At 44.6% G+C, this 22,238-nt stretch overlaps 1 protein-coding gene across 1 annotated transcript in view; it reads left to right on the forward strand.

The window, feature by feature from the left end:
• The window catches only part of LOC138565875 (cyclin-P-like), a 349,626-nt gene that overhangs the window by 196,438 nt on the left and 130,950 nt on the right, over nucleotides 1-22,238 (forward strand). The window lies entirely within an intron of this gene.

Raw genomic sequence — 22,238 nt, forward strand, 5'->3', positions numbered from 1 at the left:
CCACTTTCTCCCAAAAGGTTTGAATTAGAGGGCATTCCCACCACAGTTGGTGTGTCCCTCAAGCCCTGCATTTCCTCCAACGAAGGAAGGTCTAGCAAGCTCTTGATGCGGTGCAGTCTCACCAGTGGGGGGATAGTACCATGGGTATGTCAATTTAAAGGCACATTCCGTATTAGTCACATATTTGGAGGACGAATAATTTCCTGACCAAATGTCCACCCATATCTAGTCTTCTGAGTGGCAAGATCCACCTCCCATTGGTCATGTATCTGGGTCGTAGAGTCCACGTGTCTGCCTACAAAAGCCTATACAGCCTGGATATGTCCCACCCCCACCTGCCCCCTCGTAAACCCTCTAATAAAGTATGGCTCCCAGCTCACGCATAGCCCTCTGACAAACCAATGGGTGAACTATCCATGGTCGGATTTGGGCATAACTGTATCTAGCTGCCTTCGGACTGGGTGAACCTTTCCGTGCAGCCTCCAAAGGACAGGGGCGATCTGTTAGCAAAGAGTTGGTATAGGTATTGCCGGCCTCCCAGTGACCATACCCTAAATTCTGCTGCCCAAAGGCCTGGGGTAAAGTATGTGTTATGGAAGATTGGAGTGCATGGGCCCCTTTTCATCACCAGTCATAGCCTCACTGTTGCTCTGGAGCAGTGGTTCCACGTGAGGGTGGAGGTGTATGACAGATTGGCACTTCATCTCAGGGGGCGAGGCGGTCATTCGCCGTGAGCCAGACAAGAAAGTGTCAGCTGTGCCACAGCAAAGTAATCCCACAGGTTCGAAACCCCCATCCCACCCAAGCGGGCATTGCCCATCCTCCCCTTCCTAGGAATCCTTGACTTCCTCCCCCACCAGATAAATTGAAGAACCTTCCACTGTAATCAGAGGAGGGGATTTTTGCGGCATCTCCACCAGGAGCACTGAGCAGTGGTAAAGGAACTGGGAGCAAGTTCATTTTACTGGCCGTGATCCGACCCATTTACTAAATCTCTTGGGATGACCACATTTCGAGATCAGCTTCCAGCTCTTTAAAGAGTTGTGGAAAGTTAGTAGGATACAGCACTTTCGGGATCGCTGAGATGCAAATCCCCAGATATTCTATAACTTTATTGTCCCACTTAAATGGACAGAAGGGCCGAATGTCCTCTACCTTTCCCGGGGTCAAACCCGGCCCCAGATTTGTGATGGTTCACCTCCAAGCTTGTGGCTGGTCTAAAGGAGTCTAACTCTGAGGGACTGATGTAGAGATGACTGGACGTTCGTGAGAGTAAGCATCACGTTGGCCGTATACAGGGACAACTTATGCTGTTTCTAGCCCACCCTGACCCCCTGGATGGTGGGATTGTTGTGGACCTATTTGCAAAAGGCTCCAAATATCAGAGCAAAGATTAGCAGAGAAAGGGGGCACCCCTGCCATGTCCCACACGTGAGGGCTATGGGGCCTGTCTGCTTTTGGCTCACCTGCAGTGAGGTTCTTGGCAAGCTGTAATTGGCGAGGAGCATCTTCCGGAAGGGTCTGTGCTATTTCCTCTGCATAATGCACCTCCATTCTGTTGCGGGCTACCTGGAGGGACCGATGTGCCTTTGGAGACCCCCTGTTTTTGTGCCTACGTTCTGCCTCCGATAATTCCATCTCCAACTGGGCTTTAGTCTCTAAGCAGCGTTTGCGGTAGGCAGTCGCGGTGGTATGAACTCACCCCTAATTACCACCTTCATGGCCTCCTACATTGTCTCTATCAAAGTGGGCCCCTCTTTATTCTCCTGGAAATAATTTCTGATGGCCTTTTCAATCCCATCCCAGAGAGACACATCTTTGAGGATCGGATCATACAAACTCCATGCGGGTTTAGGGGTCTGTAAGGTCATGAATTCAGACCGTAGGACCGGGGCATGATTTGACAGTGCCCTCTTCCCTATGGCTACATCATCTACAGAAGACGTTAGCTGGGGGTTGGCCAGGAGTAGATCTATGCGGGATGAAGTGCAGTGTACGTGAGAAAAGTACAAGAAATCCCTTTTCCCCCCGGGTGCAGTACCCGCCAGACGTTGATTACCCCTAGAGACTTCAATAAGCATAGTAACTCTAGTGCCGGCTTGAACTCTCTCGGCGCAGGCTGGTGTTTTATCGACCTGGAGATCCGGTACCCTGTGAGTCACTCCAAATTACCACTGGAGTCTGAAATGACCCCCTTTGTTTAAGGCCAGCTCAGACTCCAACTCCTGCAGGAACGCCTCTTGCCCTTCGTTTGGGGCATATACAGAGATCAAAGTGTAGAGTTGACCAAAGGTCATACCTTTTGGCCCCATGTAGTGCCCTTCCAGACCATGCTGCTTCTCCAGCTCTACAAAGGGACCCCTCTCGTGAGGAGGATAGCAGTGCCACTTTTATGGCGCCACTGGATGCCAAGAATTGCTTTGGAAAATATCTGCTGTGCAGGTGAGCAAAGTCTGGAGGGGTCAGGTAAGTCTCTTGGAGAAATGCAAGCGAGCTATTCAGGTCCATTAGTCACTGCAGGGTCGATTTGCGCTTGACTGGGGTGTTTAAGCCTTTCACGTTAGAGACACATTAGCTTCTGGTGGGGGGAGGCTCCCGTTGTGATTCCAAGTTCTCTACAGAGGAGAGGGGAAATCGGGGTGAGCATTGCTGCCATCTGATTCCATTATCGCTTCATCTTGGTGCAACCGGGTTTTCAAATTTTTAAACCAAAACTGGACCACTGCAGTAACTAAACTGGGTAGATCGCCCCAATGAGCGGTTCTAATCTCACGGTCTGGGTAAGGCTGTGCAAAGCCTGGGGTGCTTGTCACTTAGGTTGCCCCGGTTTGGTAAGCTTGCTAGCTCCCTCTGAGCCGTGTCCGAACAAGGCTTCCCAGATCTGTGATTATCTCAGAAGGGTACACTGATTTCTTGATTTGCCCATTGTCAGCCACATGTTATGCTGAGGTTTTGGGTCCGCTCCGTCCGGCAGTGTAGAGTGCCCCAGGGGGGCTTCCTTGTTTGTACTAGGCCTGGTACCCTCCCATAGATCTTCTGCCTTCTCCAGCGAGCTGATCATGCGCATTGTGCCATCCATCGTAGACTGAAGTGTTGCTCAGAAAAGCCATCTGTAGCATACTTTACTATCTTGCAGAAAGGTGGTCAGTGGCCCCAAGGGCTCTCTGCTTCTGTATTGTGGCATCAGCTAGGTCTTGCTATGTTTGGAAGCATGATTCTTGGAAGACTATTTCATTCACTGCTCTGGCAGCTGCCATAATGTCTTGCTTGGTGGTGTAAAAATTAACCCAAGTGATCACCTGTGCGGGGAGGTCTGGGGCAGCCTACCATCTACCCCGCAGCCTATGGGTGTGGTCAACCAACAGGGTGGTTTTGTCAATTGGAAGATGCCTGATCTTTGCCCTCCTTAACCCTTTGTTCCATTTCATTGACATGGCCATCTAGGCGTTCCACCTTTGACGATCTGCTTTGATATCTGACCTGAAAGATTGCAAGTCTTCCTTGGTTGCCAACTGTCCCGGTATGCGTTTCTTTGGGGGGGATTTTTTTTGTCTCTTTTTTGAGGAGTGGTCCATGGCCTTCAGTTTCCATCTTCTTCCCTGTCTCCTGGGACTGTAAAAGAGCGGCTACATTCATGTTTTTGGATGTTTCGTTTGGCCAGCTTTAGCGCTTGGGCGTTGTTCAGCTTAGTGTGCTGTGGATGGTACTATCTGGATCCCCTCTCTTGGTCACCCTGCCACTTGTTACTGCAGATGCCAGGGAGAACATTTTCTTTTGCCTCCAGGCTTAGACTGCCCTGATCTAGAGCCTATCCACCCAAGTCAGAGAGTCTAGCCCGCTTCCAAGATTGGGTGATGGGCCCTTCCTGTGCCCTGGAGAGCTTTGCGACTTTTCAGGCCCTGTCCCGGATGGTTCCTGCTGTGGGATCCCACCTTGCAAACACCATTTAACAAAGTTGGTCTTCCAACCGTGAGCCCTATGGTGGTCAAGCATCCCTAGCTGGAGGTAAATGCTGCACCACCCCCGCCCCCATTCAGCTGCACCGTCTATTTCCTGCCATCTCTCCGGCAAGCATCCATCGGAGGCAATCTTGATTGGAGGTACAGCCAAGCTCCTTTCACACCCTGCCATGGGCATCCAAGGGCACTCCCAGCTCTCAATGGCCCCTCAACCCGCTCTAGCCGGTGGCTGCTCCAAGAGGACCGCTCACTCATTGCTAGTGACGCATGCACTCCCCCAGCAACAAAGCTTCAATAGACACCCCCCCCCCCCCTTCCTGCGGAGCTCTACTCTCACAATGTGCTGGGGGCCATACTCTCCTCACCTGGCTCATGCGTCAGTGTGCTCCTCAACATGGTGCTCCTCCCATCCTCTCCTGGGGCTGGGCTCACCGCATGCCGCATCTTCAGAGCTGAGAAGTCTTCCAGGCCCGAACGTGCCAACAATAGCTGCACCCACCCTCGAAAGGTGACAAAGCGGGCCCATCGCCAGGAGGGCAAGAGGCCCAGATGCCTATGGGGTATAGCGAGCTGCCGCAGAGCAGGCAGTTGGGTGTGGGCAACGCCACCAGCAAAATGGGAAGGTGCCATCTTGGTTTACCGACCCGGCAGCGGCTTGGCTTTCGGCAAGCAATTTCAATTCTGGATGCCGGTGTCAGCTGGCAGATTGCTGTGCCACCGGGTCTCTGGGCTCTGCTCACTTCACATCTGTGTATGGGCAGCGTTCGTGGACTCCAACCATGGTTTTACATTGATTACTCCTGCACTACGCACAGAGGCATTCAAAGGAGTGACTGCATTGCCAGTGTTCCGAGCCACCAGAAGTGGGAATATTTCTAAGCTTTTCTTGAAAGCTCGAGATGGCATTTGGTTATGAAGCTTACTATTGCAGTATATGCAAACTATTAAGGGTTCAGTTATGCCGTATTTATTTTCTGCTGTTAAAAGGCCATTTGGAACCATTGGGATTCCTCATTGGCTTCTAACTTGTAGGACATATCTACCATTTTTGTACTTTTCTTATTGAAAGGTCTGCATCAAGAGACGCATACGTTGTCTCCAATTTCCGCTATTCCTTTTTTTGTGTTTGTTTGTAAGAAGGTTAGCGTTAGAATGTTGTTGGTTAATGTTTTGTAAGTTAACTGTTTTCCAATTCTTGTTCAGTTCTGAAATATTTACTTTGTTTTTATTTGTCTCAGGACTTTTTAGGTTCCATTTAGGAGATTGTCATTGAGGTTTTGTAGTTCAACAGCGGCACTTTTATATACGTACACGGTTTCGCTTTGTAGAATGGTGTAAATTTGCATTTTCTGAATTGCTTGAACCACTATGGACAGCCAATAAATACTCAATGTATGACTTGGTCAAATAGTCGAGCATCTTCTTGCTTAGATTATGTTATTGATGCCGAGCTGTGGCCTAGATGACATAAGATGGAAAATACATCTGTCTTTCAGTGGTCACAATTATTACACAGTTCCCATACAATGAATTATATTCATACCATAGTTAAGCTCAATGCACAGGGAAATCGAATGATATGGACTGAAGTAAACCTAAATAGATTGACCAGGTTCATACATGTGAATTGCTTGCCTCTTGGAAATTGGCTGGAAATAAATAGCTGGGATATTAGAGGGATGAGGTGTGTCTTAGGAAAATATCTGGGTCTGAATTAACATTGATAATAGGAATAGCACATAGAAGAGCCCCTTGGATGATATAATACATTATTGCATATTGTGTTGCCAATAATTTTAACATGCTCTCGTTATTTTATGTGTATTTTTTAAATGGAACAAATTGATTTTAGAACTTAGATTTTTGGTGGGCTCTAGATTGGAACCAACCTTGCTGAGCTCTGATAATGAGATTCCTTAGTTAATGTTGTTGCGGCAAGATCACAGGTTGTGGTTGAGGTGTAGCCCACACCTCTTTTGTTTGGTAGGAAGTCGAAGATGACCTGGATACCTTGCCTTCATGAATAGATGAAAAAATTGTTTTTTCCACACAGGTTTGTGTTCTGTTGGAAGGCGCTGCTTAGTGTGTATCCATCATAATCCAAGAAAACAAAATAGTTACAAGGACCTTCCGCACACCAACAGAGGTCAACTCAGTACTACATGCGAAGAGCTGTCACAGAAAGCGCGTAATACAAAACATACCACAAGGCGAATACATCGGGGCCAAAAGGAACTGCAATACTCAAAAACTTTTTGAAGAAGAATGTGACCTCCTGGATGAAAGATTCAGAAATAGAGGCTATGTGAAGGAAAATCTGACTGAAGCCAAACTAAAAACATCAGCAATACCAAGGGAAACACTGCCGATTCCAAAAAGAAAAACCAATTGTGTAGAGAAAGCTATCAGATTTGTAACAAGATACAATATGCACAGTTACAAAATCCAAAGGATACTCACCAAACATTGGAACTTGCTACTAATGGACGAACATATAAGACCCCATCTAAAACTATATCCAAGCTTGTCCTTTAGCAGGGCACCAACTTTGCGTAAAATACTGAGCCCATCATTCCCATCACAAAAACATCAAGGAAAAAGATTGGCTCAGCAAACGCCCCGTTTGGATTTACCAAATGTGGCATATGCTACATGTGCAAATATGCAACACAAACCAATTGTGCAAATTTCAAAGGCTGTCCACCATACAAAATCACTGAACACTTGAACTGTAAAAGCAAATATGTAATTTATGCCATAGTATGTGTTTGTGATAGGATCTACAAAGGGAGCACTATCTGAGAAGTCCGGATCAAGATTATAGAACATTTGAACCACATCCATTCGCAGGACCCAAAACTGCCAGTGGCAGAGATACCACCAACTGGAGGACAAGACATAGGACTCAGAACAGTCAAGATGGGAGCAAGAGGAGGAAACTGAACTCTCAAACTGCGGCAAGAAGAAGCAAGAATCGTATGTCATTATAGATGTGTCAAAAATGGCTTAAACAGTGATCATGACTGCAATGTTTTCCTATAACTTTTCTCTGACCAACCATGATCCCTCTCACTCACTTTCCTATGACCGCCCTCTTGACTCAACCCCACTAGGACCCAACTGACTCTCAAACCCCAAATGATACAACCAGGCTGTCTTAGATCCAAACCCCCTAGGCCACCACAGACATCCAAAACGCCTTGGCCACCTTGAACTAGACCAGACAGTCTCGATTAAATTTCATCGAGATATCCTCAACTTCCTTGGCACTGCTTTCATCTAGCACCCCACCAAACCCATGGGATTCCCAACAGGCATACACACGTAAGGGACATGCCAGTGCTCCATATTCTCCACTCACTCCTATACCCCAAGGAGCACCAGCAATCTATAGGCTGATAGCAACCCCAAACAGTTGCTCACACAATCATAGGGGTATTACAATGCTTAACCATATGCTCCCCTAACTCAGGAGCATCCTTTCCTTTAGCTTGACAGCAACCTTAATTGGGGCACAGCTAAAACGGGCCTCACAATACGGACCCAACCGAGGAGCACTGCTCTCATAGCCTGTGGATAACCACAATAGGAGCTCCACATTACAAGAGGCATCTACCATAACCCGCACCCCGTGGGTCCCTGTACCCAGGGCCTAACGTCCCAAACTACAACCTTATGTGCCACACATAAGGAGCCCTTATCCCCTTTCCTAGACTAATGTCCTCTTCCTCGCATGGCACCCCTCCCCACAGCCATGGAGTTAATTTTAACTCCCATGCAGCACACAACTAGAATTGGGCCGTAGCGAGACAAATCCCCAGCACGGCGCATGCGTGAGAAAACACCTACACTGGTCTCTCCGCGCACGTGCGCTCCAAGCCCAACATGTGCGGCTCAAAAACAGTCCGGAAGTACGGTCACAGGAACCGAACGCAGCAGACGGCTACGGACACACAGGTAAGAGCACACGGGCCTACAGCCTACAATGCAGGTTTTGCAGCCGAGTGCAGTTGCACTATCCACGCACCCTTAATCTGCCTCCCATATACAGACCCAAGGGCTTAATTCAAACGTGAGGACACGCAAATAGAAACTACGATCACACAGCACCTATGCTCTCACCCACTACTCCCCCAGCACTCTTCAGCAAGCATGTGGGTCGCTAAACCTCTTAAGCACCGCAGTCGCCGTACAAACCATACACTGCAGTTGCACACCACACCGCAACAGGACCCACACCTACATATATTAAGCACAACCTAATTTGTATTTGTTTATTTATATTGCGCAACCTGCCCAGGGGCATCAGAGCGCATGTTTGGGAAGGTAGTTACAAAAACAGTGTTACATAAGAGAATACAAGATACGGTTATTTAAATATATACATACAATTTACAATGAATGTGGAACACAAGGTGGGACCCTCCACGAGGTGACCGAATGGCAGGCAGCTACAATATATACATTTGAGTAGCCAGTTAGCAGAATAAGAACAACAAGAATTACAGTGAGGAGGCCGATGCAACATCCTGTTCGTAAAGCCACCGTTTGGTACTGTCTTTGAAGGAGTGGAGGGATGGACTATTCCTGAGATCATTGGGTAAGGAGTTCCAGAGCTTCGCTGCAAGAACTGGGAAGCTCGTACCTTTAGCTGTCTGAAGCTTGAAGCTGGGAATGGTTAGTGTGTGCACTTGTGCAGATCTCAAGGGTCTGGATGCTGTGTGTTGAGTGAAGCGTGCAGACAAGTAGGCAGGTGCAGCATTGTTCTGTGCTTTGTAGGTTAAGACAAGTGCTTTGAGGTCGATGCACAGTGTAATAGGGAGCCAGTGTATGTTGCGCCTGATAGCTGAAATGTGGGCGCATCTGGGTATGTTATGCGCCGCTCTGATGGCGTTATTCTGGGTGACCTGGAGTTTATCAAGGTTTTTTTGACTCGTCCCAAGGTGAAGGGCATTGCAATAGTCTATTTTCGACAAGATAAGGGTTCTGGCAAGGATCAGGCAGTTGTGCGATGTCAGGAAGGGGCGACAGGCAGTGATGAGTTTACATGTGTACGAGGATGCTGAGTTAGTTTGTCGGTTGAGAGAGAGGGTTGAGTCTAGGTAAATTTCAGGCGTTTTTGTGACATTAGTGACCTTGATAACATTGCCACCAATGTTGAAGGAGACGTATTTGGGGTCAAGTTTGGTGAGTTTGGACTGAGAACCTAAGATGAGTAACTCCGTTTTCTCGTCGTTGAGGCATAGCCCATGGTGAGCCATCCAGGCCTGGATGACAGTGTTAACTGAATTGAGTCTGGAAAGGTGGGTGGGCAAAACAAACCAAAAGTAGAACGATGCACTTGCACCATAAATTAGGTAAACGGGGGGGCTGCAGTGGACTGGATGTTGAGGATACCTTGCTCAGGTATACAACTGTGAAATACGAGACAAAGAAAGGGGGTTTTTCCAGTCTTGCTGCGCCGACACCAAAAGATACTACAGACTGCTACAATTGCAGGTTTATTGTGGTTTGAAAACAGCCTGACGCGTGTTTCGAGCAATTCTTGCTCTTCATCTGAGGCTTAAAGTTGTTTAGACGAAGCCTTGGCTTGCAAGTGTTATTTCTTATTAATTCTATAGCTTCGCTGTTGCGGAAATCTCTTCAGTGAAGAGTTTGGACCTGGTGGTCTAAAATGACGGAACGGAACGAAGCTATAGAATTAATAAGAAATAACACTTGCAGTCTGTAGTATCTTTTGGTGTCGGCGCAGCAAGACTGGAAAAACCCCCTTTCTTAAACTGAATTGAGTGCTTTAACATCAGTTACATAATCGCCAGTGATAGGGATGAGTATCTGGGTGTCTTGCACATAATTCGTGTAGGTGACGCCCAGATGGTCAAGAATATCAAAGAGCGGTTTCGTAAATGCGTTATAAAGCGTAGGTGATGCACAAGAGCCTTGTGGGACTCTGCAGGGCACATGAGCTGGGTCGGCTGCAGCTAAGGGGGAGAAGACCCTCATGGATCTGTTTGCCAGGAAGGAGCTGATCCATGTGGTAGCTGCATCCGAGAAGTGGGCGGCAATCTTAAGGTGCTGGCAGAGGATTTGGTGATCGACCAGATCGAAAGCCGCAGAGAGGTCGAATAGGAGTAAGAGCGCTTGTTTGCCCTTGTCTTTCAAGTCCTCGATTTTGTGTTTTTAAATCGATCCAGGCTGTCTCCGTGCCATGCCTCGGACGGAAGCCTGATTGCCTAAATCCTAGTAAGTTGTTAGAATCCAAGCAATCTTGGATCTGGAGGTATGCTGCACGGTCCAGGATTTTGAGAAGGTAAGGTACCGTAGTGATGGGTCTGTAGTTGGTACGAATGCTAGGGTCAAGATTGCATGCAATGACACCACAGGGCTCAATGAGTCCAACTAAGGCGCCGTATAAACTATGCACTGCAATTTTCACACTACACTGCAACAGGACCCACACCTACCTAGTTAGCACAACCTAACCTAGGCACTCCCAACCCCAAGGCTCCATGAGTCCCAATAAGGCAGCCATTTCACGCAGCCCGTATTAGTAGTGAATTTGGCTGGGACCAAACTATTATGCCCAGCGCTGGGCACCCAGCACTGAAGTACGGAAACTAATGTGTCCTGTACCACTGCACAAGCAGGGAGGCTAGGACTCTATACCCCAGCACAAAAACCCTCTCATCCAACAACCAGGCTATCCCCACCAGCCAGGCACTGAACACCACCATCGCTCACATAGAATAGAAGGCACCGTCCCAGCAGAAGCATAAGCACACCACCACTAGCACATGTTGACCAACAACCAATACCTCTGCACTTAACTTAAGGGGTGTTCACATTTTCCAACAGGGCCCAAAAGGAGCCACTGTATATACAGGACCAAGAATTCAAAACAGGACCCCATAGGGGGCGCCGGACCGAACAGACCTAGGTAAGCACCATTTTAAACCTATAATTGGACAATTACTGTACTCCAGATCTCGAGCTAACCTCTGCTACTTTCCTCTCTCTCTCCTTTCCTCCGCCTGACTTCTTCTATACCCGTAAACTAATGGGTACAACATGCTTAATTATTAATGAATTCACTAAAATGAACCTATTGTAAACTGTGCTAATACCTTAACTAATTGACCAACACCACTGAATCACCCCTCAAAATGCACTGTGCACAATTGTATTGTATACCATGTCACCATTATACACCAACATCACTCACTATCACCACACATGATTTTGGATTGCATCAGCCTTGAGAATGATTTTAGAAATTGCTGTGTGTTTATTTTTATTTATTTTTTTCTTTTACAAAAATTGTGCTATTGGTGCTAATTTGTTGTGGGATCCATTCTTCGGCAGCGATCATGTGCTATTCTTTAAAAGCACTGCTTTTCTCCTTCAAACTTGCCTTGTTTCCTCTTACGTGAGCTTGCTTAGAACTACAAATCCCAGGATAATTGTAGTTCTTTCACAAATCGTCTGTGACGGTTTGTGTAAGGTTGTGCGAGGTGTGCGCAGTGTTGCATTCTCGTTCAGGTATTTATTTTCGTGCTCTTTTTAGTTGGTACAATGTCCTTTCAATGCAGCCTTGTTGCAGCAATACAAAAAAATCACAAGGCTCAGAACCCTCCACTGATGGAAATCTGCTCCCCTTTTCCCCCGGACAGTTGTCTTGCCTCACCAGGAACGAATGGTGCTACCATTTTCCTAGCCTCTCCTGCTTGGGATGTGCACAATGTTAATTGGATTGTATTGCACCTCCGGTTGTGGTGGACGCGTCAAATGAGGCACTGAAATGCTGCCTAATACACACACGTTCATTAGTAAAACACACGGTGGACATTTCGGACTAACGTTGACCTTTTTATTACTGAAACTTGGCTGCATGAAATAGCCTATCCTTCCATACAGCTGGCTACGCCGATGTGTGTTAACAGTTGAATTGGCATCAGAGGAGAGTGGGTTGCTATAGTCTACAAACAAAAGTTAAACTTGCACATCCCTACCCACACCTCCCTAGTTGCATGTGAAGCGTTATTTGTTAAAATGAATACTAACTCCACTAGATATTTCAGTATTATACTTTTGTACCTACCACCTAAACACTGCTATTTGAAGAGCAGCTTCTATCTTTTATTGGTGGTATGTCCAAAGATATTACACCCTTTGTCATTCTTTGGGATTTTAACTTCTGGGCGGATAACCCTGCTGATCAGGAGGCTCTTTGACGTTTATCTTTACTTCATTGGCTTCTCTGTTTGGCCACACCCCGACACTCAGAAATACCTTAGACTGGATTCTCTCCCAAAATCAAATCCTGAAAGTACAATCCGTGGAACAATATATTTGGTCTGATTACTGTCTCTCCTGTTTTGAAATTTCTATTATGTTGCCGCTGCTAAACCACCAAAAATAATAAAACCAAGCACATCGAGGCGTAACTGCAATAAAGTATCTATTGATACTTTCATCTAAAGTATTACCCCCGCCTTCATTGATGGATAAGAGTCTATCTCTGGACGACTTTACGTTTTACTTTCAGAGCACCCACAAATTAGGTCTTTGACCTACTAGCCCCTGTGAGACACATAAACGAGAATAAAGACACTGATTTCAATCCATGGTTTATTTGAGATGTGTCGCATCTAAAAGGTTTGAAACGCAAGGCTGAACGTTTCTGGCGCAAGTATCCATCTGACGAATCCATGACCAATTATGTAATCGCAGTTAGGAATTTTAAAGAAGAAATTCTTGGAGCTAAACAGAGGAACCTGAACGAAAGAATTGACCAATCAAAATCAAAGGAGCGCTTTACTGTCTTACAAGAACTTAAGGGGTCAACAGTACACTCATAGATGACCACGCTTTACTGAAAAAAACGACAAAGCACCAAAATCATATATTGGATCAAATTAAATGTCTGCAGTCCAGTCCAGATGACTCTGCATTGCCACGTGATGATCTCACCTCCTAATACTATTCTCTTCTCTTTTAAACAAGTATCTGAACATGAGGTTCTGCAGGTTATTCAAATCCACCTCTTGTAGGGGAGACGTTTTCCCAGCAACATTATTCAAGGATTTTGCCAGCACACTGGGCCTTACGGTTACCATCTTTGTTAATCGATCATTTGAAGAGGCCTTTGTTCCAGCTAACATTAACTAGGCCTGGATAACCCATTTATTAAAAAGGAGAACCTGGATCCCACATTTGCTGGTAACTATAGAGCGATAACAAACCTTTCTTGTTAAAGATAATTGATAAAATAGCTTACAGACAATACCAGCACTTTGTGAAACACAATTCTGTTCTAGCAAATGTACAAACTGGATTTCGTCCAAATTTTGGAACAGAGACCACCTTGATGGATTTAAAATCAAACATCACCTGTAAGCTATTTCAATCCGGCACTTCACCTAAGTCAACGCCTAGCGTGTAATGCACAACTGAAATCCTTAAGTTATTTTATTCTGAACGATGTACCACTCGTATCACGCCCCTCTCTTGGAACCCCCCCGATCACACTGAACCAGGAATCTGGCTGGTTTGCAAAGTTAAAATATTTATTTATATATTAACAATATAATCACACTATGTTTAATGGGTATACAATAATCACCAATGGGGTGATGTAACACTAAGCAATCTCTTTAATAACAAGGAGTAATAATGAGCAAAACAATTCAGCACATAAATAATACTTTTGTGTGTGTGTTCAAATCAAATAGCAATGTGGTTACTATTTCTCCATGCACACCCCTCAACCCCCCAACAGGCAATGTAAAGAGATATAAGGAGAGAGAGAACAGGTTGCAGGAATGCAGAATTCAAACAAAATGTCAATCCCAATTCCCCCCAATGGATTGGGTAAAATACTAAATATGGCTTAAATTGCTGAAATTGTTTAAATTCTTATGGGATCCGCTTTAGATAGTTGCAGACAAACACTAGCAACGATTTGATACTAATAAGCAAGGTGAAAACTTAAAACTGAGGTCTGGTGCAATCATAAACTGTTTCACACGTGTAATATTTTGCCAAGATAAAAATTTGCGGCAAACCTTTCCGTGAGCGGTAATCGTGATCGCGGGAGAACTATATGGATTTGGTTATATGGAAAGCTGTGGATGTTGGCTACAAGCAGAAGTTGAAATTTTATTTCTAGCATAAAAAGTTTCAGTGGAGGTCGTTTCTTTGAGATCGGCGCAAGAATGGGAAAACAGGGATACGCTTTTAAAAGACATATGGGATTTTTTTTTTTACACTAGATTAGGACTGTAGAAAAGGAGAATGCCACACATGAATCTCTACAGTCCTGGCCACAGACCCTTCACGTGGCGGATACTCCCTTTCTTTCTGGGATTCAATTTATTATTCACAATACTAATGATTTATGGTTTTAGAAAACAAATGAGAGAAACTTAGCGCAAGAAAATGCTCTAACAATTCAAAAATACTCCTCTAACACTACCGGTTCTGAATACAAGAGAGGATGGGTTTAAGACACGGATTACTATGGACAGTACATATGCTAGTGACACAGTTCTATCTATAGATACTCACTGTATGGGTTTCAAACGGAACCATCAGAGATTCTGGTCAGGGATTCTGGTTCTGGGACAGACTGCTGGGCAAACCGGATTGGACTGGGTCTGCAATGGTTCTCTGGTCACAGCACAATGGATTGGATCTTTTGGTTCTGGTAATAATTATTTTAGCAGGAAAGCAGTTACTGCACAGCCCGGCTGTTTCTTTTGTTGGTTCAAAATGGTTCAACTAATGGAATGGGCATTTCTGCTTGCCTGCCAAGTTTCTGAGTCAGGAGCAAGGAATATGGATGTTTCTCTTGCAGGGTGCTCTGCCAGCAATCGGTTAGTGGGTGAATCTGTGTGTCTTTTTCAGTTTAAGCTGTCTCTATTTATGCTTATAGAGGGGTGTGTGCTGGTTTATCCTAGGCGCACCCCCTTAGCGAGGCGATTGGCTAGAGTCTTCTTTCCCTTGATTGGAGAAGAAAACAGGGTGTCACCATGATGATGTGGGTTTGAGTCAGAGAATCCTCCCCTTGTCCATTTGAACATAAAATCTACCTTTAGTACAATACATATTTAAATGCGTGCAATCTTTATAACAATCATATATACAGTTTACATATTTTGTGTAGCATCTACTCCTCCAATCCCCGTCATTGTAGGATCTTGTGTCTGCTTTTGACAGAATTTCACCCTTTTTTGTCCGGAACACAATATCCAGTTTATCACAAAATGTGTACAAATGTGTGCATTGAATATGGGCATAAGAGTATGAGGTTTCGTGCTTTTGGCATAAATACATTTGGTGTAAAACCACCTTTTTCTTCTAGAATTTGTCACACGGTTTTGCTGCCTCTTAAAATGTACAGTCAGAATTTAGATTCACAAATATATTATTTTGGTATTTTTAACAATTCTAAGTGCTAAGTGATATGTATTTAACCAAAATGTTCTTTGGGAATGTCCAGCCCCAAATGGCTGTTTGTCTCTGCCTCCTTCTGGCTCTCTGCAGTTCAGAAGAGTCTCCTGCCAATTCCTCCAGGGCCCAGGCCTTTTACGACCCTTCACACTTGGCATTCCTTTGACTGGAGGGAGTCCATTGTCTCCTTCTGGCTCCCCAGCAATTCTCCTCCCCTGATCTAATCATCATAGATGTGTGATTTCCTGGTGGGGTGAAGAAGGGAGATGCTTGGCCACAGTGGGGGAAGCTATTGGACTGGTTTGATTGCTTCCTTGGTTTAAAACAAACTTGTAATTTCAAAACAAGAAGCTAGAACACTGATTCCAGATTCTAAACCATGGTATTACAGTGACAACCTAGGTTACTCTCAATAACAGGTCACTTAGATTTCAGGCATTATATTTCAGTTGTATAAGTTTACAGTTTTATTTTTAAAGCAGGCTTTTGACAGCTGTAATTCAGGCGGCCATGGGTACTGCGCCCAGATTTTGACAGATTTCACAGGTAGGCACATTTTTGCTGTGAATGTTTTGATAACAAATTCAGCTTTTCAGGACATTGTATGTTCATAATGATTTCTTGAACTAACTGAATTGTAACCCCCAGCAAGAATATTGGATGTTTGCTGTTTTGTACCGGCATTCTGCAGTTTCAGCAACCAAGAAAAAGATTTAAAAACAAGATTCTGTATTTCTTTCCGTAAAGCACTGCTTTTCATGCAGGCTCCATTTTTACTTGTTGGCTAGCCCATTGACCTGTTTCAGGAGTGCGCTCTCTGTTCCACCACTGACAACATGCATGGTAGATTAGGCAGCCCTCTTTTCATGATGTAAAGAGCGATTTCCATAGGTTTTGGCGCGCATAAGGGTTTTGCGGCCATTTTGATAATTCTGGCACCATCAGCACACAGGGATGCTGCAGGGCAGAGCATAAGTGGGTTAATGCATCCCACACATGGAAATCATTGATGGTAAAGCTGCTTTACTTCTTTTGTTGGTTCTTTCCTCAGCTTTTAACTTGGTCGATCATGCTCTTTTGGAGAAAAGATTGATCAAAGTTGGTAAATGTACCACTCGGGCCACACGCTAGTTTAGGTCTTTTCTTGGGCCCAGGACGGCCTAGTGAAGGGCAATGCTCAATCCCTTAGAACCCTGCTGATGTGTGGCATCCCTCAGGGATTATGTTTGTTGCCTCCGCTTTTTAATGTTTACTTAACACCTTTGTGCAATCTTCTTGCCTCTCTTGGAGTCTATTTCGCAAACTATGCAGACGACCCACAGATTGTGTTCACACTGTCTGGTGTCTATACTGTGAACTCAACTTTTTTTTGGCCATACAAACCTGGATGGCTTTAAACTCTTTGGCATTGAATGACTCCAAAATGGAGCTGCTCATTGTTGGTACTCGACACAAACTGATAAATCTTGATAATCTATACAACTCCTTGTGATAAATGGTAAGGTAAACTCTGGGAGTCTAATTTGACTACCATCTTACTTTTCAGAAACCAGTTTCATCTATTAAATCCTCATGTGCCTTCCTTACTAGCTTACTCAGGCAAATTCGTCCTTGCCCGTCTGAGGACAATCGTGCCTTAATTGCTGCAGCGATCATCAATTTGAAATTAGACTACTGTAATAGTCTCTTGGTAGGTACTGCCAAATCGCATATCCATAGGCTACAGGTCTCACGAAATGGAGCTGTTTGTGCGGTATATGTGGGCTTAGCCGAATGTCTAAGTTCCCAGAGTCTTGCAAGAAGCTACATTGGCTCCCTGTTGCACAGCAGATTCTTTTTAAGGGTTCCCTCCAGATTTCTAAGTGTCTCTCAGAACAGACTCCTCTATACCTCTCCTCTAGAATCCAAAGTGCTCCCATCAGACGCACCCTCTGCTCCATCTCTGACTTATTTTCCAGCCTCGTGTACGCTGGAAAAAGTTTGGTGGTGCAGGCTTCAATGCCTGGGCACCCACCATTTGCAATTCCTTGCCTTTTGGAACTTCGAGTCTGCGATTCAATAACTATATTCCAGAAACAACTCAAGATGCTCCAGTTTGATAGGGGATAGGTCGAATATACAGATCTCTTTCCTCTTTCTGCACCCTCCGTTTCTTTTTTTAATGTCGGTCTTCTGAGTGCCCTGAGGCCTTCAGGCGTGTGTCACGATATAAGAAATCTATAGATAGGCCCTTTTTTCCATATCGCCGGTCTAGAGCCCGGATTGAAACAAATGGTCTGATAGCTAGTGTGGATAAAGTAAGACCACTAGTTTAGATTTCAACTCCATATAAGAACTGGCTCAGAGCCCATAAATATTCCATTACCAATGTCCACTGGAAATTACTACATACATTATTAAGAAGGCATGCTTGTGGCGATTAAGCAGGTATTAAATGTATGGATAACGAGGAAAAAGCCTCTATTTGAGGAATGGTTTTATGATATAAGGATTCTTTCTAAATATGAGAAATGTTTGTTATGTAAGCAGCACAAAGAAACCATATATGAAGAACTGTGGGGACCTTTCAATGAATTTTATGGAAATTGATAAATGAATATTGGGGTGTGAGTCATATAATTCTTTTTTTTTTAAGGGGAGGGTTAGGGGCATGGGTGTGTATTTGTTGTCCTTTGTCTTGTCTTTATTATGTTATTTTAAATAGTATTTTTAGAGAAACTGAGTTTGGTTTTTGGGTAGTGGATATAATACTGTGATTTCATGGTTATATTGCCTGTATATAACTTGTGCATAGTTCAAGCTCAATGTTTGGTTATTACATGATTTATTAATTTTAGGAAAATGTATAAATAGAGTTAAAAAAAGTAATGATACCTATTTTTGACATTAGGGACCTCCAAGATATCGTCAAAAGATTACAGTGCTCTAGGGCTCCTGGCCTTGATGGTATCGCTAATGTCACAAGGATGGCTATCCCTAATTTCTGAGCGTTTATTTTGGAGCTACTTTTTTGATATGTCATGGCAACAGTCATTCTGGCGGGAGTCCATTTTAGTGATCGTCTTTAAAAAAGGGAAGGTATGTGATGCCGCAAACTATAGGCTTCTTGCCATGATGGATACCAGCCAAACTATATTTTCCACCTTGTTATTAAAACTTCTCAATGAATGGGCTGAGAGAAAAGGTCTGATACTTAAGTATTAAACAGGATTTCAAAAAGGTCCTGCTACAATTCATAACACCTGTTCCTTGCATTGTGCCATGGCCAAGGCTGCGGGTCGGCCAAAGAAACTCTTTGCTTAGTAGACTTTTCCAAAGCCTTTCATTTGGTTTCTCGCCCGTTATTATGGGAAAAACTGAGCCATTGGGGAATAGATGCCAGATTGCTATATTTACTTAAAGCACTGTATTCTGTTACATCATTTGCCATGCTTATAAATAAAGAAGGCCCGATAACGCAGCTATGGACTCTTATTTGTAAAGGAAGAGGTTGTATACATGTGGTATGAGGAAGAGGGATAATGTGATTTCACTAATGTTATGATGAAGGGGAAAATACTGTAATGAATGCTTTGTTGATGAAATTACATGAAGAGTGGTGCAAGCATAACAATATAGATTAGTGTTGGGTACTGGGATGAGGAGAGGGGTGTTGGAGTAATAATATAAATTGCGTTTGCGCAGCTGGATGTGGAAGAGGGATGTGTTTATGGACTAAAACATTTATAGAAGAGGTTGTATACCTGTGGTGTATGTAAGGTGCAGAAGTAGATGCAGGAGACAAAGGTTGTATGCTTGTCGGCATAAACCTTGCTTTAATAGAAAGTCAGGAAAAAACACATCTGTCCCTATGACTAAGAGGCGTTTCTCTGCCTCAAACAAAACTAAGGATGGTGTCCGAATGTTGTCCAAAGGAGAAAGTCCACTGTCCCATATCCCAAACCTGTTTCTGTGCCTTAGACATCAAAAGAAAACAATAACTAATTACCCCTCTTTCTAAATGGTTTTATGCAGTTTGTGACTATTAGGGGCGGGGGAAGAGTATGCCTCTTACCCCTGGCCATCACTAGGCCTTTTGGTAAAGTGCCACCCAGATGGAGGGGGTGGTCTCCCTTCCCCTTGCCTTCTTGGGCAACTCTTTACAGTTACTCAAAGATGGGGGGGGGCATATCTCCCCCCCCCCCCCAAGCCTTTCTGAGGCTCTTTCAATATACCCAATAATGGCTGAGGTTTTGTCAGGGGATATAACCTTACTTCCCCAGGTCTACTCGTGACTTTAATGATCTCGCTCTTCTCCATGTCTTCTCTTCCAGTTGTGTGGGTCCCAAACCCCTTACTCAGATTAATGTCTCACTGAGGCCCAGTTCACTATCCTGCCAGGCACTGTTTGTCATATAAAGTCACCTGGGATTCTTCCAAGTACTTGAATTAGAAGGATTACCATTCTTGTACTCAGTTTGATCTCAATAACTGGTTTTACCTAAAGGGATTTCTCTTTTGACCGACCTGGTTCAACTCTGCTCTTCAGGGTCTCAACAGGGTCTTTGCTCTGCCCCCTGCTTTGTAGAGCAATTCCCAGTACATGGACACAGTTCTCTTTTATGGATTTTCTCCACCCCAGGGCCTTGCTCCTTACCCCTGATCCACGGGTTGCTTCTCTCTCCGTCTCCCAGCTTCTCCTTTTACAGTTAATATAAAACACAGGAGGCCATGCACCCAAGAGTTTGGCTGCTGGTTGAAGTAGTGTAATAGTATGTGTAGAGAAGTGTACACGGATGCAGGCGGTTTACGGTAAGGGATTGGAATGTGAATAGTTGCACATAGTCCAATAGTATGTGTACAGAAGTGGATAGGGCCTCTGGTTGTTGGCTTATGTGAGTGGGTTGTGAACAGTGTGTCGATTGATTGGTGCATGTTTATATTATACTGTGGCGAGCTAGTAGTCTCTTGGAGCTAATAGTCTCTTGGGTGCATGACCAGAGGCCATGCACCCTAGAGTCTGCCCACTGGCTGCAAGTACTGTAATAGTATGTGTACAGAAGTGGACAAGTTGTGTGGCAGTTGGGTTATTGGAATGCCCCGAGGGTTCTGGTGACTGGGCAGATTTTTGGGTGCATTGCTATGTTATGCTGGTGTAATTGTGGGCAGCTACTACACCTTTGGGTGCATGGCCTCTGGTCATGAACCCACGAGTCTGGCCACTGGTTAAAGTAGTGTAATAGTATGTGTAGAGGGCGGCAGGCGGTTTAGGGTAGAGGAGTGGAATGTGAATGGTTGGAAGTCCTGCAATAGTATGTGTACAGAGGTGGACAGGGACTCTGGTGGTTGGCTTATGTGTGTGGGTTGTGGGCAGTGTGCAGATTGTTGGGTGCATGTGTGTATTATGTTGTGGTGATTGTGGGCAGCTACTAGACTCTTGGGTGCAAGAGTCTGACCAGTGCATGCAAATACTGTAATATTATGTGCAGAGAAGTGTACAGGGTGTGTGGCAGTTGCCATATTGGACTGTGTTGAGATACTTGGGTGTATGAGAGTCTGTCCAGTGGGTGCAAGTAATGTAATAGTATGTGAGCTGAAGTTGATAGGGCTTCAGGCGGCTGACTTGTGTGTGGGTTGTGGTTAGTCGGCAGATTTTTGGCTGCATGGCTGTATTGTGTGGTGGTGGTTGTGTCCAGGACCTAGACTCTTGGGTGCATGGCTGGAGGCCGTATGCCACACACCCTAGAGTCTAGGGCCTGGCAACAACCACTGCAGCATAATGCGGCCATGCACTCAAGAATGTGACACTGGCATATGGATTGCAGAAATGTGTATAGAAATGCAATTGGCTGATTATAAAGAAGCATGACACAAATAATCTTATACTCACTGTATACATTGTTGAGGCACTGTTCACCTGTTTTGAACTCTGTGTAGAATACTGTTGAAGTGCCATTTGCAGATTTCAGTATTGTGGCATGTGGAAGTGCAGGAGGAATCTTTGTTTCATTCTCTCTGATAAAATAAAACATTGTAAGGGTAGGTACTTGATAGTGTGGTATTGCATTCAATTTCAGATATATTTCTGTACTTTGTGGACCCTCATAATTAGCACTTTAGAAGTACTGTGCTTTAAACAAGGTCACTGTGCAATATGCGCAGTTCCTTTGTTTGTTTGCTCAATCATTGTGTCTGGGGCTGGGGAGGAAATCCATAATAATAATTAAATTTGGCATTTATATAGCGGTACGAACCCTCAGGTATCCGAGTGCTGCTTATTGCCCATAGTGTGTGGTGCTCATTTATCGACCTCGGAAGGATGAAAGGCTGAGTTAGGCACTGCCTGGTTTCGAACCTGCGTTGGCAGGCTCAGCACGGATGTCAAAGCGAGCGCTCTACTCGCTGTGCTATCTGACTGTCTATGTAGGATTTAAAAAAAAAAAACTTCTATATTAATTTGTTATGTGGAACACTGTTTCATTGATGTGTGTACTACTTGCAGGAATGTTTAAGGTGCATATCTGTGTAGTGTGGCTGTTATAAGCACTGTTTCAGTAGGAGGAATTGAAATGGTGTATGATGTTCCTTTTGGTACTATGGTTGCAGTTGGGTGCCAGTTGGCGTATTCTAACTGTTTATCTGGTTCCTTTTTGTAGCAGTAAGTCTCTGTTTATGTGTTTGATGTTGATGTTTCCTAAGTAGTGTAGTATTGGTAACTAATATTGCAGGATTGTGGGGGCAGTTGGATACCTGTTGGAGTATTCCAACTGTTGGTAGTTTAAAAGTTGTTGAGGGTAGGTTTGTAGGACTGTGATTGCTGAAGGCTGATTTTGGCAGTTTGCCCGCTGG

The sequence above is a fragment of the Ambystoma mexicanum genome, chromosome 2p, assembly GCF_040938575.1.
Source record: "Ambystoma mexicanum isolate Mex_15411 chromosome 2p, UKY_AmexF1_1, whole genome shotgun sequence".
NCBI lineage: Eukaryota > Metazoa > Chordata > Amphibia > Caudata > Ambystomatidae > Ambystoma > Ambystoma mexicanum.